This window comes from Giraffa tippelskirchi, chromosome 3 (assembly GCF_054371585.1).
Source record: "Giraffa tippelskirchi isolate mGirTip1 chromosome 3, T2T-mGirTip1v1.2.pri, whole genome shotgun sequence".
Taxonomy (NCBI): Eukaryota; Metazoa; Chordata; class Mammalia; order Artiodactyla; family Giraffidae; genus Giraffa; species Giraffa tippelskirchi.
This window is the reverse complement of record NC_137277.1, coordinates 179,658,111-179,682,045: the sequence shown is the minus strand read 5'-3', so window position 1 is coordinate 179,682,045 and position 23,935 is coordinate 179,658,111. Positions and strand designations below refer to the sequence as shown.

The 23,935-nt window shown below is 47.7% G+C and overlaps 1 long non-coding RNA gene across 1 annotated transcript; it reads right to left on the bottom strand.

The window, feature by feature from the left end:
* Positions 1-7,675: 7,675 nt before the first annotated feature.
* Positions 7,676-23,713, bottom strand: LOC145543704 (uncharacterized). The gene is made up of 6 exons (XR_014080975.1): positions 23,591-23,713; positions 21,052-21,176; positions 17,367-17,503; positions 14,533-14,637; positions 12,803-12,951; positions 7,676-12,288 (listed from the first exon to the last, which is right to left on the bottom strand). It is a non-coding gene; the product is annotated as an uncharacterized LOC145543704 (long non-coding RNA).
* Between the last annotated feature and the right edge of the window lie 222 nt (positions 23,714-23,935).

Genomic DNA, 23,935 nt, shown 5'->3' with positions numbered 1-23,935 from the left:
TCCCAAGCTAGAATCAGGTGACATCCATCTGGGAGGTGTTAACAATTGGCAACCTTACACCAGCAGTCCATATTGGCCTGTTTCTCTCATTTCACTGAGAGCCTATGACAGTTTCATCCCAGGCTGCCTTGACACCAGGTTCCAGTCTGTGCACTGGCTCAGTCAGAACTGGGAGACCCGAAGCCACTGTTCCTTCTAGACCTCAAGGGGCCCAGTGTGACCCAAGGGCTTAATTTCATCCCTTCCACCCAAGTCCATTCCTCCTGCCCAAACTTGCCCTTCCCTTATCTGTGCCAGACTTGGAATTCTGGCCCCACTCACCCCAGACCCTAGGGTCCATGTCACTGTGACAGACAGGGTTTCAGTCCTGGGTCAGAAATTCAAACCCTAATCTGTCCTGTCGCCGACTCCCTGTGTAATCTGGGGCAGATTGCCTCTCCACTCTAGGCCTCAGTTTCCGCAGCTGCTCCTTCCACCTGGGATTCCCTTCCCTGTGAACAGGTTGGATCAGATGCTCTCCTAGCATGATCCCTACTCCAGTGGTGAGGTCTTGCCCGGGGCATAGATCCTGTTGACAGTCATCTCTCTTTGGAAGGTGAGAAAGGAGGGGGAAAATGTCATTCTGACTATGAGACATAATTATAGTGATCAGAAAGCAAGAGGCAACAGCCTCATACTGGTCACTGCCAGCCTGACTACAAGGATGTTTTAGTTCCCAGCGGTACTAAACTGCCTTGCTGAGCAAGACGAAGCCATAAACACTTGGCCCTCCTCCAAGATGTGGGTTTTAGGATAAACGAAGCCAGTGAGAAGGAATGAAGCCCCTCCTTGACCACAGAGCCTTGGGGACGCAACCCCTGATAACAGGAAAGGGGACGTGGGAATGGGATTGATCATCGATACCACCAGCATCATCGTTGTCATGGCAACTGACGTAAATAGGAGCTTACCTCTGTCCCGAGGGCTTTCTATGGACTGACTCACTTGACTCCAACCACAGCCCCGGAGGAAACAGTGCCACCATCATCTCCACTTCAGAAGCAGAGATGAGGAGAACAAAGCTTGGAGAGGTTATGTCATTTGCCCAAAGCCACCAAGCTTGTGAGTGATTATAAAAAGACTATAACAGGGCTGAGCCCATCACGAGCTTGTGTTGCTCATTCCAATGATGTGCTGACACCAACAAGGCCTTCAATGTCCCCCTTTAATCAGTCAAGACAAGGGGTCAGCAGCCATGAGAGTCGGGGTCTGGGGTAGGGGGAGTCAATAGCATCACACCTGCCAACTGGCACACCTGTGACGCTTGCACATCCTGGCACCTAGCCCAGGTCCTGAAGGCCCTTACGTCATGACTAGAGGTGAGCTGGAGGAGGGACTGTTGGTACACTTCTCTCCTCATCACAGGCAAGTTGCCTGAGCCCCCTTCTCAGACCTCACTCCCCTTTCCTACAAGCCTGAAGTCCAGGGGCTGGATTTGCTCAGCCCCAAGGATTGGCCAGGGCACCCAGGGACGAGCTGCTCTTCCTTGCCCTGGCCCCTGTTGCAGGACTCAGCGTAATGTAAGAATAACAATTGGACTCCAGATAATGTAAGAAACAGAGACCAAAAAGGAAGGTATCTGATGCCTGGGGGTGGCCCTAGCATGGAAGAAAAGGGGAGCAATTCAGACTCAGGGTGGAGAGCTGCCAGGTCAGCTCCTGGATCTAGAAGAGGAAACAATGCCCAGTGTTGGTGGGATCTGGGCTGAGCTGGTCCCGACCCCTCGCCTGCCCTCCTTGCCCTCCAGGACAGAAGAGAGCATCTGAGCAAAGTCAAGTATCATGAGCTCCTGCCATGCAGGTCAGTTGTTTCTCCCAGTGGAAAACCAGGACACCATCAAGAAAAGGACATGGAATTGATGCCAGGTGGGCAAGAGCACCAGAGTCCCTCCCCCAGCTTCCCTGGCTGGCTCAGGAGCTAACTGGGTACATCTGCTGCTCTGCCCAATACTTCCCAGCTTCAACCAGGGCTGAGCCAGTGGTCTGACAGGCCAGGAATGTAGGCACCACCAACCCGGAGAGACATTAAAGCTATCCAGAAAGGTTGCCCTGGGGGAAATAATAATAATCAATTAACCCATCCTCTTACCACTGAGTCTCAAATTCTGATGATGAAGAATGAGAAGGAGGAGGAGACAGAGGAATAGGGGGAGTAGGGGAAAGAAGAGAAGGTACAGGTCTATGTAAGGCATTGTTGTAAGCACTTTATACATTAGACACAAAGCAGGCGTGTCTCTCATGCCCACCCCCCGTCACTGCCTGTGTGTTCTTCAAGGGTGCAGTTTCTGGTACCCAAGGCTGATAGAGATTTCTAAACATGGAACCTAAATTGAGGGAATGAAAGGAATGACTCTGCAGTGACAGACTCTCTGCACCTGTAAGCTGGTCAGGCAGCTGAGACGGGAGGACGGGGGCTTGAATATAACCAGGGAGTTGGAGGCTGGGGAGCTCTGTCCAGCATGTGGGCGACCCAGCCATGTGGGCGACCTCTATCAGCCACTTGCGATGATATTTCTCAATCAGGAGCAGTCCCATGAGTGTTGGAGTATATTTATTTTACAGGTGAGGAAAGTGGAGCTCAGCAAGATTAAGGATAAGAGCCCACTCTCTCTGAACTCATCAAGGGTAGTCAGGACTCAAACCCAGAACTCTGACATTTCATGGTGCATGTATCAGGTCCTCGATGCTGGATAGATTGATTTAACCCAGTGGCCACCAGTGAGGTCTGTTTTTGATGCTTCTGAAAAAGGCACTTCCTCTCGTATCTGCCATGTGAGCCCAGAGAACTTCTAAGAAATGATGAGATTAGAGGAGGACGTGGACAAGGCTCCCTGCCGGTCCCCAGTCACGGCAGCATTCACAAACACCTGTCCACCGTGAACGCGCGGCTACCTCATCACACAGCCAAGGTCAGACAGTGTCTTCACATCCTGAATGTGGCACAATGCAGGCATCTCTGAAAAGCTTAGAATAGATCCTGCCCTGCATTCCTGCCCCCCTCAGGCCCCAGGGGTAACGCTGATCTGTTTCCATCAAGGTCCAGCTGTTATAAAGGGGACTTTAAATAACCCCTCTGCTGCCAAGAAATGTATTATGTGTCCCACAGAGATGTGTGAGGCTGTGAACCGATGAACAAGAGAAGTTCAAGGCCCTAGTGGCTGTGGGACAAAGAGCATGAATTGCCCTCTCCTTCCTTCCCTCCTTCGGGATGTCATTTTCCAATGACTCAGCAGATGTCAGCAGAGTACAGACCATGTGCAGGGCTCCAGGCACAGAGAGAAAGCTTGGTCATGTTCTGTGCTTAAGGTCATGGTCAGATGGGGAAGGCTGACCCGCCAGCAACACACACCATTTTCCCCACAGCAGTGAATGCCATTCCATGAGCACCTTCTGTATACAACCGGCCCATTTAGTGCCTACTGTGTGCTGGGGCCACAGTCAGGTGCTTCATAGGTAGTGTCATTAACCCTCGCAACATTATCTTGTTGGCAAGTAATTTTTTATAGCTTTGTTGACACAGGAGGAGAAGGGAGAGACAGAGGATGAGATGGTTGGATGGCATCATCGACTTAATGGACATGAGTTTGAGCAAACTCCTGGAGATAGTGAAGAACAGGGAAGCCTGGCATGCTGCAGTCCATGGGGTCACAGAGTCGGATATGACTTAGCGACTAAACAACAACAAAACTATATATATTTAAAATGTAAAATATCATACATTTAACATATGTATACACCCATAAAACTATCACCTCAATCAAGATAATAACATATCATCATCCTTAACTTTCCTCATGCCAATCAGTCATCTCTCTTTCTGCTCCCTGTCCCCATCTGCAGTCATCAATCTCCTGTCACTATAAATTAGCTTGTGTTTTCTAGAGTTTTCTATAAATAGAATCTCAGTACGTCTGCCTTCTTTCACTCAGCACATGCGATGCAACCATGATAGTGTGTATGTTTTAGTCGCTCAGTCATGTCCAGCTCTTTTCAACTCCATGGACCGTAGCACTCTGTCCATGGGATTTTCCAGGCAAGGATACTGGACTGGGTTGCCTTTCCCTTCTCCAGGGGATCTTCCCAGCCCAGGGATCACACCCGGGTCTCCTGCATTGCAGGCAGGTTCTTTACCATCTGAGCTACCACAGAAGCCCTATCTGTGCTCCATGATAGAGCACAGATCAATAGTCAACACCTTCTTGCAGGAGAGTCATATTCCACTCTATGGATATATTGTGCCACCATGTTCTTATTCTTTCAACTGTTGATGAATGTCTGGATGGTTTCTGGCTTGGGGCATTGTAATAAAGCTGTACATATTCATGTACAAGTATTTATATGGACACATGCATTCATTTGTCTTGGGAAAATTCCTAGGAGCAGAATTGCTTCACAGTATGATAGGTGTGTTTTTAACTTTTAAAAGAAACCATTCTACAGGACCAAGATAGAAAGCTCAGAGATAAACCCATGCACCTATGGGTACCTTATCTTTGACAGACAAGGCAAGAATATGCAATGGAGAAAAGATAGTCTCTTTAATAAATGGTACTGGGAAAAGTGGACAGCTATGTATAAAAGAATAAAATTAGAACACTTCTTAACACTATACACAAAGATAAACTCAAAATGGATTAAAGGCCTAAAGGTAAGACCAGAAACTATTAATATAAAACTCAGAGGAAAACATAGCAGAACACTCTTTGACATAAATCACAGCAAGATCCTCTATGACCCACCTTCTAGAGCAATGGAAATAAAAACAAAGATAAACAAATGGGACCTAATTAAACTCAAAAGCTTTTGCACAGGAAAGAAAACTATAAACAAGGTGAAAAGACAGCCCTCAGAATGAAGGGATATAATGGCAAGTGAAACAACTGACAAAAGATTCCTCTGCAAAATATACAAGCAGCTCAGCTAATACCAGAAAAATAAACAACCCAATCGAAAAGTGGGCAGAAGACCTAAACAGACATTTCTCCAAAGAAGACATCCAGATGGCTAATATGCATGAAAAGATGCTCAACATCACCCATTATGAGAAAAATGCAAATCAAAACTACAATGAGTGATCACCTCACACTGGTCAGAAGGGCTATTATCAAAAAATCTCTTTGTAATAATGAGAAAGACTCCATATTTTATTTTGACAGCTTTCAAGACTCCATTCCTCCTCTTTCCCTGTTGACCCACATCTGGGCATCCTGATAAGAAACCCTGCATGTCCCCCTGTCCCTTGGCACCTGGAGGAATTTAAATCACTCAAGCCCCAGTCCAGGTGTGGCACTGCCTGCTCCAGCTTCACCCTCTCACCTCAACAAAAACTCAGAGCTGCCACCACCACTCTCCATCTTATTCACTCCAAACCAAGCCCTACTCTTTGGGGAATTCTTTTGCCATTTACTCTGTGAATAATAAATTTTATTTCACACCTATTACTGCCTGTGGCTCCTTTGTACCACCATCAATAAATTCTATTTGTTTCACTTAGTATGAATAGAATGCTAGATTTTTAATTTAAAAAATAGATATGCAACAAGCAACAAAGGTTTACTGTATAGCACCAGTAACTATAGTCGATATCTTGTAATAACCTATAATGGAAAATAATCTGAAAAATAATATATTGTATATGTATAACTGACTCACCTTGCTGTGCACCTGAAATACTGTTAAGTCAACTATACTTCAATAAAATACATATATTAAGGAAAAATAAATAAACTCCTATGTAGGATGTTTCCCAGGATCCAGCAAAGAACGCTAAGTGACTAAAGAAAACAGGGTTTTATGGAATCTATAGATTAATTTAGGAAGAACTGACACCTTAATGATATGGAGTTCTGACCCATGAACACAGTATTTCTCATTTATTTAAGTCTTCTTCAGTCTCCCTCAGCAATATTTTCTAATTTTAACTGTACAAGTCTTTCACATCTTCTGCCAGGTTTATCCCTTAGTATTTCATATTTTATGCTATTGAAATAATATTTTATTAGGATATAATTGATGTCTTATTACATTAGTTTCATACTGTATAGCATAGGGAATTATATTTGATATCCTATGATAAATCATAATGGAATAGAATATGAAAAAAAGTACATACATTTGTATAACTGAATCACTTTTCTGTACAGTAGAGATTAGCACAATATTTGTGTATCAACTATACATCAATAAAATAAATTCAAAAAGTATTACATTAGTTTTAACATTCATGAGTTGTATAACATAATGACTCGATATTTGTGCATACTATGAAATGGTCATCATGATACATCTTGTTAACATTCATCACCATATACAGTTATAGAACTTCTTTTCCTTGTGATGAGAACTCTTAAATCTCCTCTCTTGGCAACTTTTAAATATGCAGTACAGTATTATTAACTATGGTCACCACACTATACATTACATCCCCATGAGTTATTTATAACTAAAAGTTTATTTCTTTTCACCTTCTTCACCCATTTCACCCACTGCCCTCACTCCCTACCTCTGGCACCACCAATCTGTTTTTTGTATCTATTAACCAATGGGAGTTCTTTTTGGTTCACCATATAAATGAGATGATATGGTATTTGTCTTTTTCTATCTGACTTATTTCACCTAGCATAATGCCCTCAAGGTCCATCCATGTTCTTGCAAATGGCAAGATTTCATTCTTTCTTATGGCTGAGTAATAAAGTCCATGGGACTTTATGGGAAAGAATACTGGAGTGGGTTGCCATTTCCTTCTCCAGGGGATTTTCCCAGTCCAGCAATTGAAACTGCATCTCTTGCATCTCCTGCATTGGCAGGCAGATTCTTTACCACTAGTGCCACCTGGGAAGTCCTTTTAATCACAGACTTTCTAACAGGTGTGAGACAATTCTTATTGTGGTTTTTATTTGCATTTCCTTCGTGATTAGTGATGTTGAGCATCCCTTCATGTATCTATTGGCTATCTATATATCTCTAGGAAAATATCTATTCAGATCCTCTTCCCATTTTTTAGTTGGATTGTTTGGAGATTTTTGCTATGAAGTTGTAAGAGTTCTTTATATATTTGGGGTATTAACCACTTATCAGATATGTGATTTGCAAATATTTTCTCTCATTCGGTAGGTTGCCTTTTCATTTTGTTGATGGCTTGAGGCCCAGCCTATCAGTGACTTTCATTCCCCTGGCCACAGTGTTGGGCTCAGACCCAGCTTGGTCCGCAGAGTTAGCCCCTGTATGACTGATGGAAAGGGTTAAGAGGCCGCCACTTTCCTTTGGGGTTGCTAAATCGTTGAAGATGAGAATGAGTTGCTTGTAGCCATCTTGGGGAGAGCCTGTCTGAGAATAAAGCCAGACAAACACAGCAAGAAAAGGTGTAAAAGCAGAGACAGAGCAAGCATGTGTGTGTCCTAATCACATAGAACATGAGACCCACGAAGTCAGAGCTCCTCATCTGTTTGGCTCTCTACCATATCCCCAGCACTAGAAGGATGCCTGCTTCTAGGAACTACTGCTTGAGCCCCGGGATCAAGGCAAACCTGAAGCTAGCAGCTCCCCCAGACTTCCAAGTTTCACCATCTAGCGCATTTCCCTTTCTGTCTCAGCCAGCTTTTTTTTTTTTTTTAATTTTGGCCACACTACATGGCATGTACTTTTTCTTTTATAACTTTATTTATTTATTTTTGGCTATGCTGAGTCTTCATTGTTTTGCATGAGCTTTCTCTAGTTGTGGTGAGTGGGCACCACTCTCTAGCTGTGGTACATAGGCTTCTCATCGTGGTGGCTTCTCTTATTTCTGAGCGTGGGCTCCAGGGCATGCAGACCAGGATTTGCAGTGTGTGGCCTCAGTAGTTGCAGCTCCTGGTCTCTAGAACACAGGCTCAGAAGTTGTGCCGCATGAGCTTAGTTGTTCCATAGCATGTGAGAGCTTCTCAGACCAGGGATCAAACCCATGTCTCCTGCCCTGGCAGGCAGACTCTTTACCGCTGAGCCACCAGGAAGCCCCCTCAGCCAGTCTGAATCATGCTTCTATCACCCACACCCAGCGAGCCCCAACCTAGTTAGAGAGCCCTGATCTCTAACCACCATGGGAGGAAACACAGTGCTTGGTTCCTCTAGGAGGTAGGCAAACATTTATGAAGAATAAAATAAATGAACCCAAAAATCTCTCCTGCCCCCTAAAGCGCTCAGCTCTCTCCCTTTTCTCAGCAACCACTGAGCTACAAATAACCTAGCCAGGGCCACGAATCAGAGAGATCTGCTTTTCCCCACTGCAGTCCCATGTCTGTTCATTTGACATTTGGAAGAGGGTGGCTGGGCTCAAGGAAGTGGCCTGCATTTCTGTGTAGAAGCAGAACCCCAGGGAGAGAAGGAAATGGGTTCTGGGCTAATTGGTCTAGAACTAGACTGTCATGGGCCAGAAGATGCTGGAGTAAAAGGCTAATAGCACTAACTAAGTGCATGTTCTCAGCACGTCACAAAGTACAGACAACGAATCCAATGGAGACACCTGGGCTTTGGAGCTCCCCAGACCTGTCCTAAAATCCTAGGTTGAAACCTGCCACTGACCAGTCATGTGACATTCAGTTCAGTTGCTCAGTCGTGTCTGACTCTTTGTGACCCCATGGACTACAGCACACCAGGCTGCCCTGTCCATCACCAACTTCCAGAGCTTGCTCAAACTCATGTCCATCGAGTCAGTGATGCCATCCTACTATCTCATCCATTGTTGTCCCCTTCTCCTCCTATCTTTAATCTTTCCCAGCATCAGGGTCTTTTCTAATGAGTCAGATCTTCACATCAGCATCAGGTGGCCAAAGTATTGGAGCTTCAGCTTCAGCATCAATCCTTCCAATGAATATTCAGGACTGATTTCCTTTAGGATTGACTGGTTTGATCTCCTTGCTGTAAAAGGACTCTCAAGAGTCTTCTCCAACACAACAGTTCAAAAGCACCAATTCTTCAGTGCTCAGCTTTCTTTATGGTCCATCTCTCACATCCATATATGACTACTGGAAAAACCATAGCTTTGACTAGATGGACCTTTAATGGCAAAGTAGTGTCTCTGCTTTTTAATATGCTGTCTAGGTTACTCATAGCTTTTCTTCCAAGAAGCAGGCGTCTTTTAATTTCATGGCTGCAGTCACCGCCTGTAGTGATTTGGAGCCCAAGAAAATAAAGTCTCTCACTGTTTTCATTGTTTCCTATTTGTTATGAAGGGATGAGAACAGATGCCATGATCCTTGTTTTTTGAATGTTGAGTTTTAAGCCAGCTTTTTCACTCTCCTCTTTCACTTTCATCAAGAGGCTCTTCAGTTCCTTTTCTCTTTCTGCCATAAGGGTGGTATTATCTGCATATCTGAGTTTATTGCTATTTCTCCCAGCAATCTTGATTCCAGCTTGTGCTTCATCCAGTGCAGCATTTTGCATGATGTACTCTGCATAGAAGTTAAGTAAGCAGGGTGACAACATACAGCCTTGACGTACTCCTTTCCCAGTTTGGAACCAGTCCATTGTTCCATGTCCAGTTCTAACTGTTACTTCTTGGCCTGCATACAGGTTTCTCAGGAGGCAGATAAGGTGGTCTGGTATTCCCATCTCTTGAAGAATTTTCCACAGTTTGTTGTGATCTACACAGTCAAAGGCTTTAGCGTACTCGATAAAGCAGAAGTAGATGTTTTTCTGAAATTCTCTGCTTTTTCTATGATCCAGTGGATGTTGACAATTTCATCTCTGGTTCCTCTGCTTTTTCTAAATCCAGTTTGAACATCTGAAAGATCTCAGTTCATGTACTGTTGAAGCCTGGCTTGGAGAATTTTAAGCAGTTCTTTACTAGCGTGTGAGATGAGTACAATTGTGCGGTAGTTTGAGCATTCTTTGGCATTACCTTTCTTTGGGATTGGAATGAAAACTGACCTTTTCCAGTCCTGTGGCCACTGCTGAGTTTTCCAAATTTGCTGGCATATTGAGTGCAGCACTTTCACAGCATCATCTTTTAGGATTTGAAATAGCTCAACTGGAATTCCATCACTTCTACTAGCTTTGTTCGTAGTGATGCTTCCTAAGGCCCACTTGACTTCACACTCCAGGATGTCTGGGTCTAGGTGGAGTGATCACACCATTGTGGTTATCTGGGTCATTAAGATCTTTTTTGTATAATTTTTCTGTGTATTCTTGCCACCTCTTCTTAATACCTCCTGCTTCTGTTAGGTCCATACCGTTTCTGTCCTTTATTGAGCCCATCTTTGCATGAAATGTTCCCTTGGGTATCTCTAATTTCCTTGAAGAGATCTCTAGTCTTTCCCATTCAGTTGTTTCCCTCTTGAGAAGCTGCTATTTTTATTGGCCTGAGGACATAGAGGCTGCCCAAAGGGGATGTGACCTGGCCAGAGAGTTGTCACAAGCTAGGAAGAATGGGGCCTGGAGCCAGGGGTCTCTGATTCCCAGGACAGCACTCCACATGCTGGGTCCAGGGCTCTCTGGTGGAGGGTGACAGAATTATGCCTGGTATGTCCCAGAGAAGCAAGCGTCCAAGGGACCCCTCAGGCTTCCAGGAAGCAGCCCCCTGAACAAGTGTCACTTGTCATTCAGGTAGGCCCCAGGAAGCGCAGAAAGGGTGGGTGCTCTGAAGAGAATACCGAGGTCCAGTCCCGGGAGGGGAACTGGGTGCCAGAATATCACCCCTCGTGTTCCCACTGGACACTGTGCATTGACGATTACATTTGTATCCGTGTATTCTTCTGATGACCCAGGAAATATAGAAAAGAGTCAAACTTGGTCCTTGCCACAGAGAATCTCGCCACCCCAAGTAGGAGGCTGACCCAAATACCAAGAGGGAACAGCACACAATCATCCTTGCTATCACCACCTCTGTTTTACCCGGAATTGATGGGTCCCAGAGAAATTAAGTGATTTGCCCATGATCACAGAACTCAGGATGGCAGAGCAAGTCCAGACCCCAGCCTTCTGCTGCTAAGGCCCAAGCTCCTTCCTCCACCCCACCCTGCCCCTTAGAGCATGGGAGAGGAATTAGGAAAGAAAGAGGCCAGCGTGGGCTGGAGGCATCTAGGAGGGCTTCCTGGAGGAGGAGGAGACCAACCTGGCCTCTAAATGTTAAATTAGAGGAGAAGAGCATGCAGAGAGGGAGAAGCCACTCACGGCTTGCTGCTCCCAGTTCTCTAGGTCTCTGGGCCTGGGATTCTCCATGAGAAGGTTCAAGGTCTTCCTCAAGCAGATGCCCCAGAACCCCTCCCTGAGCAGGCAGCGCTGAGTCCTGGGCTGTGTTGGAGGCCGCCCCCACATAAGGGTGGTGGGCAGGGTGGAGCAGGAACTCCTGGGAACATTCACTCTGCTTCTGTCCCAGGTGATTCTGGATGGAGCGAGGGTGGCGGTGACCTTGCCTGTCGGCTCTGAGAGGACAGTGGTCTCCCTAGTGTCTGATGAGGCCATTAGACCACATTCCATCAGCCAAGCAGGCCAACCAGACACAATTTCCTCAGACATCTCATCAATCCTAGAATTGCTCTGCCAACTGGCCCTGTGATTTCCCTTGCAATTCCCCATGGGATCAGCACCCTAAGAAGGTGAGAATCCCCATATTATGTCCACAATTGGGGAAATTAGCCCATTTCCCTCATGTTCAGCCTCCGAAGGCTGTGTTCACAGTGCATTTCCCTATAATGACCCCGCAGAAGCCAAACACCACCACCCGGCATGAAAACACGCATCAGCTGCTCTGTGGGGTAGTCTTGTCCGTGTGCAGGCAGGGCTGGAGAAGCAGGGACCTTTAGGGGAGCCAGGTGCCTGAGTAGTGGGGAGACACAGCCATTCTCGAGACAGACAGTTTTCCAGACCGGATCCTAGATAGTGAGTCAGCGACTCTTAAATCTCAGATCCCCTTTCCCACTCTCCCTTCCTTCAACAGGTACTCATGATGCCAGTTAGGAGCAGACCCCAAGATGGCACCAGGCTATGGAGACAACTGAGGCCAGCATCCTCGTCTTGGGGAAAGAAGTAGTGTAACCGAAGGAGGTCCAGCAATGACAATATTCCTTCGTTTATGCATCCCATGTGTTGAACACGTGCTGTGCAGGGAGCAGAGCCACCACAGTCCCCGCCCCACGGAGCTCACAGTCCAGAGCGGGAGACAGAGGTTAATCAATCACACAAAGAAGCACAAGGCCACACATGCAGTAGAGGTCCCACAGGGCTCTGCAGCATATCACCGAGCAGTCTCTGCAGACTAGAACAGCTGAGCCAGGACCTGAAGGATGAACAGGAGTTTCACATGAGCTCAGGGGTGGGGGAGAGCATTCAGACAAAGGAACAGCATGTGCAAAGGCCCTGTGGGTAGACAGCTGCTGACCTGTGTGATTAGAGGGCAGAAATGGGGGAGGCAGGAGGCAGGCTGTGTGGGACCTCAAAGGCCCCTAAGGAATCTAGGGTTTTGTCCCAAGAATGGCAGAATCCCATTGTTTTTTAAGCGGAGTCCAAAAGCCATGGAGGGAATTGGTATGACGATAGTGTGTTTCCAGAACAATTCTGAAGCCACAGTGAGGTGCATTGTGATGGAGGGAAGTGGAGGGACAGTAAAACCTGAAGGAAGGAGTAAGCACCTCGGTTTAAAGGGGGAGGAACAGCTTCCCCAAAGAGGTGTGAGAGTGACAAGCATCCACACTGACATGACAACACTCAGTCATTTAACCCATGTAGGGCTGGTCTGCTAGAATAGGGCTGTGTGGGCCACCCCAAATGGACCCCTTTTATCCGGGTCTCACCTCCACCTCATCCAGGAACAGCTCAGCCTGATGGTTGCAGCTGCAGGAGAAGGCTCCCAACAACTCTGTATCAGAGAGGTCAGGTGGCCTCAAACCTCTGGTGGCAGGAGGACTAGAGACTTTCTCCCCCAGGAAAGCAGAGGGGCTGTCTGTTGGGATTGAGGAGAGGGCACTTTAGGCTATGACAGAGCCTGGTGGGCACCAGACCCAGCTCTGTGCCAAGCAGAGGGCCTGGGTTAGATCCATTCATTCACTCGCTCATTCATTCTTTTGATGTATATGACCTTGGAGGTGAATCCCCTTGACATACTTGGACCTGGCATATATATGTTAAGACTCAATGCAGATGTCTTCTCCTCCTGGAAGCCCTTCCTGATCTTCAGAGCCAGCCAGTCACCTTTTGATTTTGCTTCCATAGTCCCTGAGAGTGTCCATGCGTTGTCAATGCTGATGCCTATGTGGCCCCACCCCCAACCCAGGGTCCCATGGGAGCCAGACTCTGGAGGGCAGGTGGGGTCATGTCTTCATCTCCTTCTGTCATCTTCCCTCTGCCCAGGAAACTCCACGATGCTTCCCTGAGCCTGGAACAGAGTAGAACTCATAGACAAATCTCACAAATGCCACAGAGAAGGAAGAGGGTACTGAGGGCTCAAAGTAGAATTGGAAGCAGAGAAGAAAACTGGAAATTAGTAGGCTGTAAGAGTGAGGAAACAGGAAAAGATTCAACGTTAAAAATGGTCCAACAGTGACCCAAGACATTTGGTTTACGAGGAACAAATTACCCTGCTCCCTGGTAGATCTGAGAGTTTCTGGTGCAAAACATTTCTCACCTCTCTTACGTTTCATGCTGAGCTGGTCATGTCCTAGATTCCAGGAGCCAGAGAGCAATCCCAGCACCAAGAAGAGTGCAGGCTCTGACATGGGTCTGAGCGCTTCCCTCTCCTCACAGAGTCAATGCAGATGAGTTCCAAGCTGATGCTGCTTCTCCACAGACCCCATGAAGGCAAGGGTCAGAGAGGTCATGTGCATTGCCCAAGGGACACACAGCTAACCTGGACTCTCCCAGGTTAGCTGGACTGGCTGTTCTGTCCCCTTGATTCCAGGTTGCATTTCCGGCCACAGAGGCGCTTCCTGCAGCCCTTGGGGTCATATCCCTGGGGGTCACAGGGGCCTCCCAGGCCGTTCATCAGGACCCTGGCACTCAGTCCCACAAGCTCTTCCTACCCACCCCCCCGCCGGCCCTGACTCCTCCCTGCCCCCATGTGGGTGGGTTGATCCTGGATGGGACCTTCTTGGCTGTGTGACTTGGCCCCATTTTACTCCACCCCTTTCTGGGGCTGCAGTCCCTCCTCTGTAAAATAACGGCCCCACCCTCCCCCACCTCCACTGGAGTGAGGTAATTTGCATAAGGTTGGGGGGCACTTGGCCAGGAATCTTCTCTCTCTCTGGAATCTCCTGCCCTCTCCTCAGGTTCTTTCCAACGACTCCCTCCCCACTACCAAAGTCTCCCTACAGCCCCCACCCTGCAAATATGGCATTTGTTTCCCATCATCGGTTTATTCCTTCTCAGCCCATTTCACGTGACTGTTTTTACTGTTGTTGCTCATTCCTTTGCTTTGATGGTTCCGCCAACTGTGTCATATCGTTTCTACCCATAAGCCCTCAGAAAGCAGACTAGCAGAGCAGAGGCCTGAGTGATTGAGGATGATGGCACCTCTGTGAGTTCCTACCTCCTCGCACCAGACTGGGTCTGCTCAGAGCTGAGTCTTCTGGTCCCTGATGCCCAGCTCAGGTGTTCCAGAGCAGGTGTCAAACAATGATTGGTGAACAAGCAACTGAGTGAATGAATGAACAGCGATAAAGGGTGGGGATGAGATAAAGTGATAACAGTGACAAAGTGGGGAGAGGTTGAATGGGATCGTGGGAGCACCGAAGACTGAGTGATGGCGAGTTCTCTGCCAGGTGCTGTCCTCAGAGCTTTAAATGGATTATCCCATCAACAGACCCAACCGCTAGGTGGGAAAGCAAGCTTATTATCCCCTTTTACAGATGGCGATACTGAGGCACAGGGTATGACCTAGGTTGCCTAGTGCTGTGTGTCTGGTTTGTTGCAGAGCTAGGATTCAAACCCACATCTCCCAAAGGCTGCCTTCTGGGATTAGGCAGAACGTCAGTTACCCTAAAAACCTTGAAGCAATTCCCTTTGGTATAAACCACGCACTGGGTCCCTGGAGAATTCTCCTTTATTGCCATGGTCATGCCCAGTGCTGATGTCAGTACCACTCCACTATGAATTCTGACCCCTCTGCCTGTGAAGTCTTTGACACTCTAGAGGAGTCCTCAGTACAGGCGGATGGGAGGCGGACCTTGAGAGACCAGTGTGGCTACAGAAGGGGGTGCATCGGGGTTCCCAGGCACAGGAGCTTCTGGGCCCTGTCTGCCCTGGGCACAGGGTGATACGTGTGGAGACCTCAGAATGCCTATAAAGACCGTTACAAAGAAGGACCTTGCAGAGGCAACATTAGGTTCTGGGGTAGGTTAAAGAGAACGACCAGGAATGAGGCTTCCTGACCACCTCCAGGGCCCTGGGCTTCAAGACTTGCCTCTTTTCTCAGCTGCTGCAAAGGCTGACCTGTCCACCCAGGTAGGTGATGGCAAGCCCCATGTTTGCAGCAACTCAATCTGGGTTAGGATCCTGGCTTTGCCCTTTTCCAGCTGTGTGAACTTGGGAAAGGTCCCCTCCAACCTGCCTTCTGTACTCTGGGCTCTTTTGATCCTCTCTAGCCTCCAGGCCTTTGCTTTGCTGTTCCCTCTGCCTGGAACACTCTTCCAAGCCTTCTTCACCTGGCTAACGCTCTGCATCTGCAACCTCAGTTCAGTACTCCCTCCAGATCCTGCCTGGAAGCCCCCCATCCTGTGTTCCCTCTTGCCATCATGTGTTCCTCCTTTTGGCTTCTAAGTGCAAGGACTGACTGCATCTGGATCACGGTCACATTCCCCACACCCAGGATGTGTCCCGAACATGGAGATGTCCAATAGATGGTGGACAACTCCAGGCATGAGTGAGCAGCCCCTCGCGTTCCACCTCCTCCCTCACCAGGTGGCTGTAACTATGCTGAGAGATACTCCAGGTGAAGAGCTGGACCACAGGAGGCTCTCAGCATGTGTCACTCCCACACTATTTGTCTTCCTACAGCAGGAAAGATGGAAAAATTGATCGACTCTGGCTGAACTGAATTGCACCCAGCTGCAGACTCTGCATGGCAGTACAGGTTGGTTTGTGTGGAACCCCTGTGATCGCAGGGTGGACAAGGGTCAGAGACTGTCCTGCAGCCCAATCGTCAGGAGGCCAGAGGAAGTGGGGGATGATGCCCCTTCCTCTTCATGGAGACACTTCCAGGATAATGGAGACTCTCTTCATTGGGCAGCATTTACAGTAGCACCATTCACAGCAGCAGCAGCAGTTGCATCTTTAACCTTTGGACCTCTCAGAGTCTCAGCACTGATCTCAATTAATGTGTGTCTGGGCATTTTTCTCCTATCTTTTCACTCCTAGTAAATGCTCAGGAACTGGTATAGTGAGAGCTGAGGGACTGACATGCAGGGAAAACTCATTTTAAGAGGATTTGATCAAGCTTCATCTGAGCAGAGCCACGTGGATGGGCGCACTGGGCTGGGTAGACCCAGGCTGGGCAGAGGAGGTGGGCTCACTAGTGGGAGGGGAGGGGGCTGAAGTGAAGGAGGTGAAGATGGAGGCTGGGCAGCTCTGGCAGGGGATGCCCACCAAGGTGGGATTTAAGGTCTGCAAACTTAGGACAGGACTTAGGGAAGGGAGATGACAAACACCCTTAAACCAGGCTTTCCCAGTGGCTCAGTGGTTAAGAATCTGCCGGCAATCCAGGAGAAACAGGAGATGTGGGTTTGATCCCTGGGTCTGGAAGACAACCCTGAGAAGGGCACGCAACCCACTCCAGCATTCCCTGAGAAGTCCAATGGACAGAGGAGCCTGGCGAGTTACAGTCCATGGGGTCGCAGAGTCAGACACAGTTGAAGTGACTGAACACACACACCCCCTTAATCCAGGTCAGGAGAGGCATCTGTGCTTTAGGGGACACACCACCCCCTCCCACCCCCTCTTTAACCTCACTCTGTGTGTGTTTGCTCATTCAGTCATGTCTGACTCTTTGCGGCCCCATGGACTGTAGCTCCCTAGGCTCCTCTGTCCATGGAATGTTCCAGGCAAGAATACTGGGGCCGGTCACCCTTTCCTACTGCAGGGGATCTTCCTGATCCAGGGATCGAAACTGTGTCTCCAGTATCTCCTGCATTGGCAGGTGGAGTCTTTGCCACTGTGCCACCTGAGAACCCTGGAATTCTCTGCTCAAATGGCCCTGAGCCTGCCTGCAGGAGCCTGCCTGACCCTCTTGCCTGGGTCTGGGATGCTGACGTGACCAGCAGCATGAAACTACCCCAGAGAGTGGAGACACCCAGGCCAGAAGGGCCCCTGAGAGTCCACACCCAACCACACATCTCCACGGTTTTCCCTCTGCCCCTCTGCCCTCACCTCCAGCCTGTGCTACACAGGATGGTTCTGTGTGGACCAGTTTGGGGAGTTGCTGGGTGGGGCTGAGGAGCCAGAGCCCCTGGCCAGAAGTCCTCCCACAGGCAGCAGTGCAAATCCCATCATTTTCCAGATTGGCCCTGCAGACAAGAAAGATGAGAGAAGTGTGACTCTGCTCCACGCCAAGTCCCGTCCTGTGAGTGTTGACTGAGATGGCCATGACCATGGTCACTTTGGTGCTGGTGGGGTCATCATGAGGAGACTCGGCTCCTCAAGACATTGCATGCCAAAGGAGCCCCAGGGAGCGGCCCCCAGGTAGGAGTGTCCAAACACCTTCCCCCTCAAGCCCCTGTTGAGCCCTTCTCTCACCACCTGGGTCAGGTCCCAGCTGAGCCTCCCAGGCCTTCAGTTCAGAATAGAGGGGGCTTCTACAGGTGCTCTGGAACCCCTGTGCCCAAGGCTCCCCTGCGCCATCAAGGGCAGACACTTCCTTTTTGTTGTCACAACAGGTCTGGCCGGGGGCCCCAGTAACTCATTACCAATGCAAGGGCATCAGTAACAGGGTCACTGGGGTCAGAGAGCCATGGGATAAAATTCCAGGTCCTTCCCAAGGCTGTTTCCCCACCTGTGAAGCATCAGAGGCAACAACAATGCCCTAGGATCGGGAAGGTGAAATGAGACCATAGGGAGAGTGCCTGTGCCAAGGTGACCAAGGCTCTGAGCTGCTATAGTGAACTTCTCCTGGCCCCATGACCCCTAGACAAGTTGTCTCACTTCTCTAAGCTTCAGTTTCCCCACCCCTAAAATGACAAAAGTAATACACTTTTCTTCTTAGTTTCATTATAAGGATGAAAGGCGATGTCACAACGCCCTGATTCCTATGTCACCTGGAACTCCCAGGGACACTGACTCCCCACTTTCTTAGGTCCCCCAAGGAGTCCACCCTCAAGCCCACAATCCCCAGGAGCCCCATGCTCTGAGCTGGGGGTAGAGGGAGGAGGCAAAACCAAATGGTCTCCATGCCCCTGACTCAGAGCAGACCAGGAGGCCCCCGCACTGGAGTTGGCTTGATGCTTTGCTAACCTCTCATAAAGCCAACAAACCGTTGTAGAAATATTGGTGTCATCTCTGATTTCTCTGTCATCATTTTAAATGCAGTCATTACCCAAAGGTTCCAGGTGTTTAGAGAAACAACCGACCAAATGGCTCCTGCGCATATGGAATCATATTCTCCCTGGAGCCCTGAGGAGGGCTGTGAGGGCTGTGAATGCTTGTGTGAAAACCTAGACCATCTCAGCTGTATACAAGAAAGGATCAGTACCACAGTGGGACAGCTCGATGGGCCTCAGCAGGCCACGGCCAGGGTTCTGGTTAGACCCAGGGCCTGGCCTGGCAGGGGCACTCATCACAGGGCTAAAATCACAAACTCCTCAGCCGGCCCTGGGGATGTGAGTCAGCTGATGTGGACCAGAGCCCCAGGGTCAGCAAAGATGGCAAGTGGGGTCCCCCAACATGAGGCTGACAAAGGTGACCGGCTTCCCCTGACACTTGGGAAGGGCTGGGCACTATCCTATGATTTTTAAATATATTTATTCATTTAATCTAGCCCTTGAAGCAAAGATTCTATTGTTGTCCACAATTAGCAGAAGAAGAAACTGCAGTGAGAAACATTAAGTAACTTGTTTGATGTCCTATAGGTGGTGAGTGACAGAGCTGAGATTTGAACCCTGGGCGTCTGACTTCAGACGTGCAATAAGAGTTATTATAAAGCCCAGAATTCCTAATTCCTAGCCCAGTACAGAAGCTATTCCATAACATGGCTCCTTCCAACATATATAGGTTAGTTTTTGCTGCATAACAAACTACCCCATAATGAACTGCCTTAAAACAGCAATGGACTTGTAAACAGTGGCCATGGTGATGGAGATGGAGGTTATACATGGGCTCAACATTATGGATCTTCCCTTATCAAGACTGATCTTGCCAATGCTATTACTAAGAAACTAATCCACCAACATCAGAGACATACATTGACTCCCCGCTATGGGACCATTCCCTGCAGGGACCTGCCAGCCACCTTGGGGATAGGTCCTCTCCACCAGGGGCTCAGGCTATGCATACACAGAAGCAGCAGTGTTGGCCTATATAGCGGGAGCAAGAACACAGCAACCAGAAGCAGGAAGAGAGGGCCCTTTCCTCCTGTAGCGTACTTCCAGCACCCTCTAATGATAAAGCTTAGCAATGTGATCACTGTAAAGAATAAATGCTTCAAGAGTCCAGTTCATCACTGCAGACCCGGTACCGAAGGGTGGGCTTTGAAGTAAGAGGCAACAGATGGATAACCGGAACAGCCCACCAGCTTCTGTATTCTTCTGCACACATTTGGACCGCATATACAACAAACTACTCTCTGTTCTTACTTGACAAAATACAGCTCTGTTTTGGGAAGTGAAAGAATGCTCATCCTTTCTCACACTGGGAAGATACATAGTCCCAACAGTCACTGTGTAACATCACTGAATATAGTAATTGCTGTTGAAATTTAGTTATGGTTTCACTGAACATAACTAAAGACTAAGTTGCAAAATTAACCTTGAGCAACTCGTATATAAAATAAAAATGGGAAGAAAGAAAGCAAGGAAGAAAATGCTTGGTGTGTACAAATAAACACAAGAATAAAACAAACAAGGAGGATTCCCTTGTGATTCAGATGATAAAGAATCCGCCTGCAAGGTGGGAGACCTGGGTTCGATCCCTGGGTTGGGAAGATCCCCTGGAGAAGGGAAAGGCTACCCACTCCAGTATTCTGGCCTGGAGAATTCCCACAGTCCATGGGGTCACAAAGAGTCAAACACGACTGAGCAAATTTCACTCCACTTCACTTCATATTTCCATTGCCCTCAGTCAAAATCTCTGGTGGTCAAGGCTCTACCTGGTAGTGTGTCCCAAACATTAATCTCTGAAGGATCTGAGTCTCCATTTATCCCCCCTTTGTTTGATTTTCCATTAAGTTTAACTATGGTGCATGGAAGTACTGAGAGGCAATCCAGAGAATCCCTTGGGTTCCAGACACAGTCCTCTTTGCCTCCATCATGTAGTAGCCACCCAAGTCCCCCTTGGTAACTAGAATAAATAAAGCATCCCAGATAGTTAGATTAAGCTTCTCTTGCCCTATTGGTTCAATGTACAGGAGTCTAAAGTGACCAGGTGCAGTCTCATCTTTTTTTAAAAAGACATTTTTTGACGTGGACCATTTTAAAGTCTTTAACTGAACTTGTTTCAACACTGATTATGTTTTAGGTTTTGGTTTTTTGGCTGAGAGGCATATGGGATCTTAGCTCTCTGACCAGGGATTAAACTCACACCCCCTGCATTGGAAGAGGAAGCCTTAACCACTGGACCATCACAGAAGTCCCTGAAGTCTCATCTTCTAATTAAGCAGAACCATCTTGTTCTTTGTCCCCCTTTGTCTCACTTGAAGACTAAGCTCCTCAAAACAGAAGAGCTCAGAGTTTCCAGGACAGGGAGCAAAATCTCTGTGAGTGACTTACTAGGTGTAGCGGTGATAGAAGCCACCCACACCTCCGCCTCTTGTCCCCTGAACCCAGGTATCCTGGCTGCAAGGAAGCCAGCATCTGATAACAGTCCTGGATTCAAAGCATACTCTGCATCCTTTAAGAGAACTCACCTTTTCAGGGCATTTTTTCTCCTGATTGGCTCCACAACGGAGTCTTCAATAGCCATTCCACTTTTCAATTAGGCCAACCACTTCCAAGTACATCATGAGAAATGCTGGGCTGGACAAAGCTCAAGCTGGAATCAAGATTGCCAGAAGAAATATCAATAACCTCAGATATGCAGATAACACCACCCTTATGGCAGAAGAAGAACTAAAAAGCCTCTTGACAAAAGAGGAGAGTGAAAAAGTTGGCTTAAAACTCAACAGTCAGAAAACTAAGATCGTTGCATATGGTCCCACCACCTCATGGCAAATAGATGGGGAAACAATGGAAACAGTGAGAGACTTAATTTTCTTGGGCTCCAAAATCACTGCAGATGGTGACTGCAGCCATGAAATTAAAAGACGCTTGCTCCTTGGACTAAAAGCTATGACCGACCTAGACAGCATGCTAAAAAGCAGAGACATTACTTTGCCAACAAAAGTCCATCTAGTCAAAGCTATGGTTTTTCCAGTAGTCATAGGGATGTTAGAGTTGGACTATAAAGAAAGCTGAGTGCTGAAGAATTTATGCTTTTGAACTATGGTGTTGGAGAAGCCTCTTGAGAGTTCCTTGGACTACAAGGAGATCCAACCTAAAGAAAAGATCCAATCCTAAAGGAAAACAGTCCTGAATATTCATTGGAAGGTCTGATGTTAAAACTGAAACTCCAATACTTTGGCCACCTGATGGAAAGAACTGAGTCATTGGAAAAGACCCCGATGCTGGGAAAGATTGAAGGCAGGAGGAAAAGGGGATGACAGTGGATGAGATGGTTGGATGGCATCACCAACTCAGTGGACATGAGTTTGAGCAAGCTCCAGGAGTTGGTGATGGACAGCAAAGCCTGGCATGCTGCCATCCATGGGGTCGCAAAGAGTTGGACACAACTGAGCGACTAAACTGAACTGAGCCACTTCCGAGTGTGTGGTAAGACCAGTTAACTCCCTGGACATGAGCTGATGGTTGTGTTTTCCTTGCTGTGTCATGAGTTCCCTGATCAGAAGCAGTGCCATGAGGAATGTATGGTGGTGGATAATGCATTGTGGAGTTCATAGATGATGATGACAGAAAAGGAATTATGGGCAGAAAACACAAATCCAGATCCAAACATGTGTCTATGATTGTGAGGATGAGTTTCTACCTCCTCAACACAGACACCATGTAACCCAGTCCCCAGGATCTCAGACACATAGTACCTCTCTAATGCCTGCCCAGCAAGCTCTGCTGACCTGAACCCCAGAGGGTTTTTCCTTCTTGTTTGTAAACCGTGGTGAACAACCCAGTGGACTTCTCTGTCATCCAGGGGCTGCAAGCAGATATTCTCCATCAATGTCTGGAAGCCCAGCTTTGCAAAGGGGGCCTCCTTCCAAGAGTCTCCTTCCTTGGATACTCACTCTCAGCCCTGGTGAATTCTTTGGAGTTCTCTTAAGTCTATAATCAGTTTACTCTGACTGAGGCCCATGGTAAGAAAGGCAATTAGTTCCCCAAAATGAGACCTACATTTGGGGGAAAGAAGAGAAAACAGGCTTGCCACTGAAGCAAGTCGAGTGGCTAAAACTGCTGAGAACAGTTAGCGTGCTGGGAAGGGTTTGGAAAGAAACATGTGGTCCCCCTGTTGGTCACTGTGTTCTAAAAAGTGCCGTTAGATGGGGCTGACGGATTGTCCCACTGGGCGACCACATATGTCAAGAGGAAGAAGATCCGGTTGTGAGCAGAGCATTGAAGGCAGGATGACCTAGCTCCAAGAAGCCCCTTGGCCCAGGCAGAGACTGAAACTATGGAAAGAGTTGGGGACAGCAGCAAGAGGTCATGGATGTGACCATAGGGCAGAGGTAGGACCTTTGGGACTGTTCAAGGTTCATATGCCTTGAACTCTGGGTCCCTTTAAGGGACCAAGTCGGTCCCTTAAAGAATAACCAGCTTCCAGCTGTGACCATCTTATAGATGAGAACACAGAGGCCCAGAGAGAGGAAACAATTGACCAAAGATCACAATAAATTTTAACTTAAGGAAAGACAATTTTAACTCTGGCACAGATACAGATAAAAACAAAGGAAAAAAGTTTCTAAAACATAAAGGAGGACAAGAAGGATCACAATTTCCAAGACAGAGATGGGGAAACTGAGAACCAATTGCCTGAGGTGTTAGCAGTGATGAAAAGTCTCCATAACTTTGTTAATGGTATGTCTTCAGCTTAGAAAACTCTGAAATTACAGAGCTTGAGGGAATAAAACAGGGAAAGTGCTTCAATTAATTGATTCTGTTGCACAGGCAGTGAGGCAAAAATCAGACACAAACCGAAGAAAGCACAACCATAGCCGCCCAACAGCCAAGCAGCCCAGGGCACGAAGGCCTTAGAAAGACCCCCACCTCCGCAAGTAGCTGCTCTGACACTGACTGCCCATAGCAGACTCCCTGAAATTCCTCCCCAGATTTCCCCCATCAGCTCCCACAAGCCAGGAGACTATGCTCCAGGCAGAGAAAAGAGACTTCAGGGCTCCTCACTCTTCCTCTGGCCTCATCATCTCACTTGAGGACAGTCCAGCCACATCCTGGTATTCCTATTTTGGGCTGATTCTTTCTTGTTTACCCTCCACTCTGCCTTTGACATTTGATCCTGTCTTTCTTAGTATCAACACCCTCCAACACACACTGAGAAGGCAGTAAAGTGAGTCATAAAGGGCAGAGCTCTTAAGTCACATAGACCTAGGTAAGAATCCCAGCTTTACCATATCCTGAGTGACACTGGACTGGTTACTTAAACTCACTAAACATTAGTTTCCCTAATGTTTGGTCTGTGAAATAAGAACATTACACAGTTATCCATTTTAGCCAGGAATCTTCAGCTAC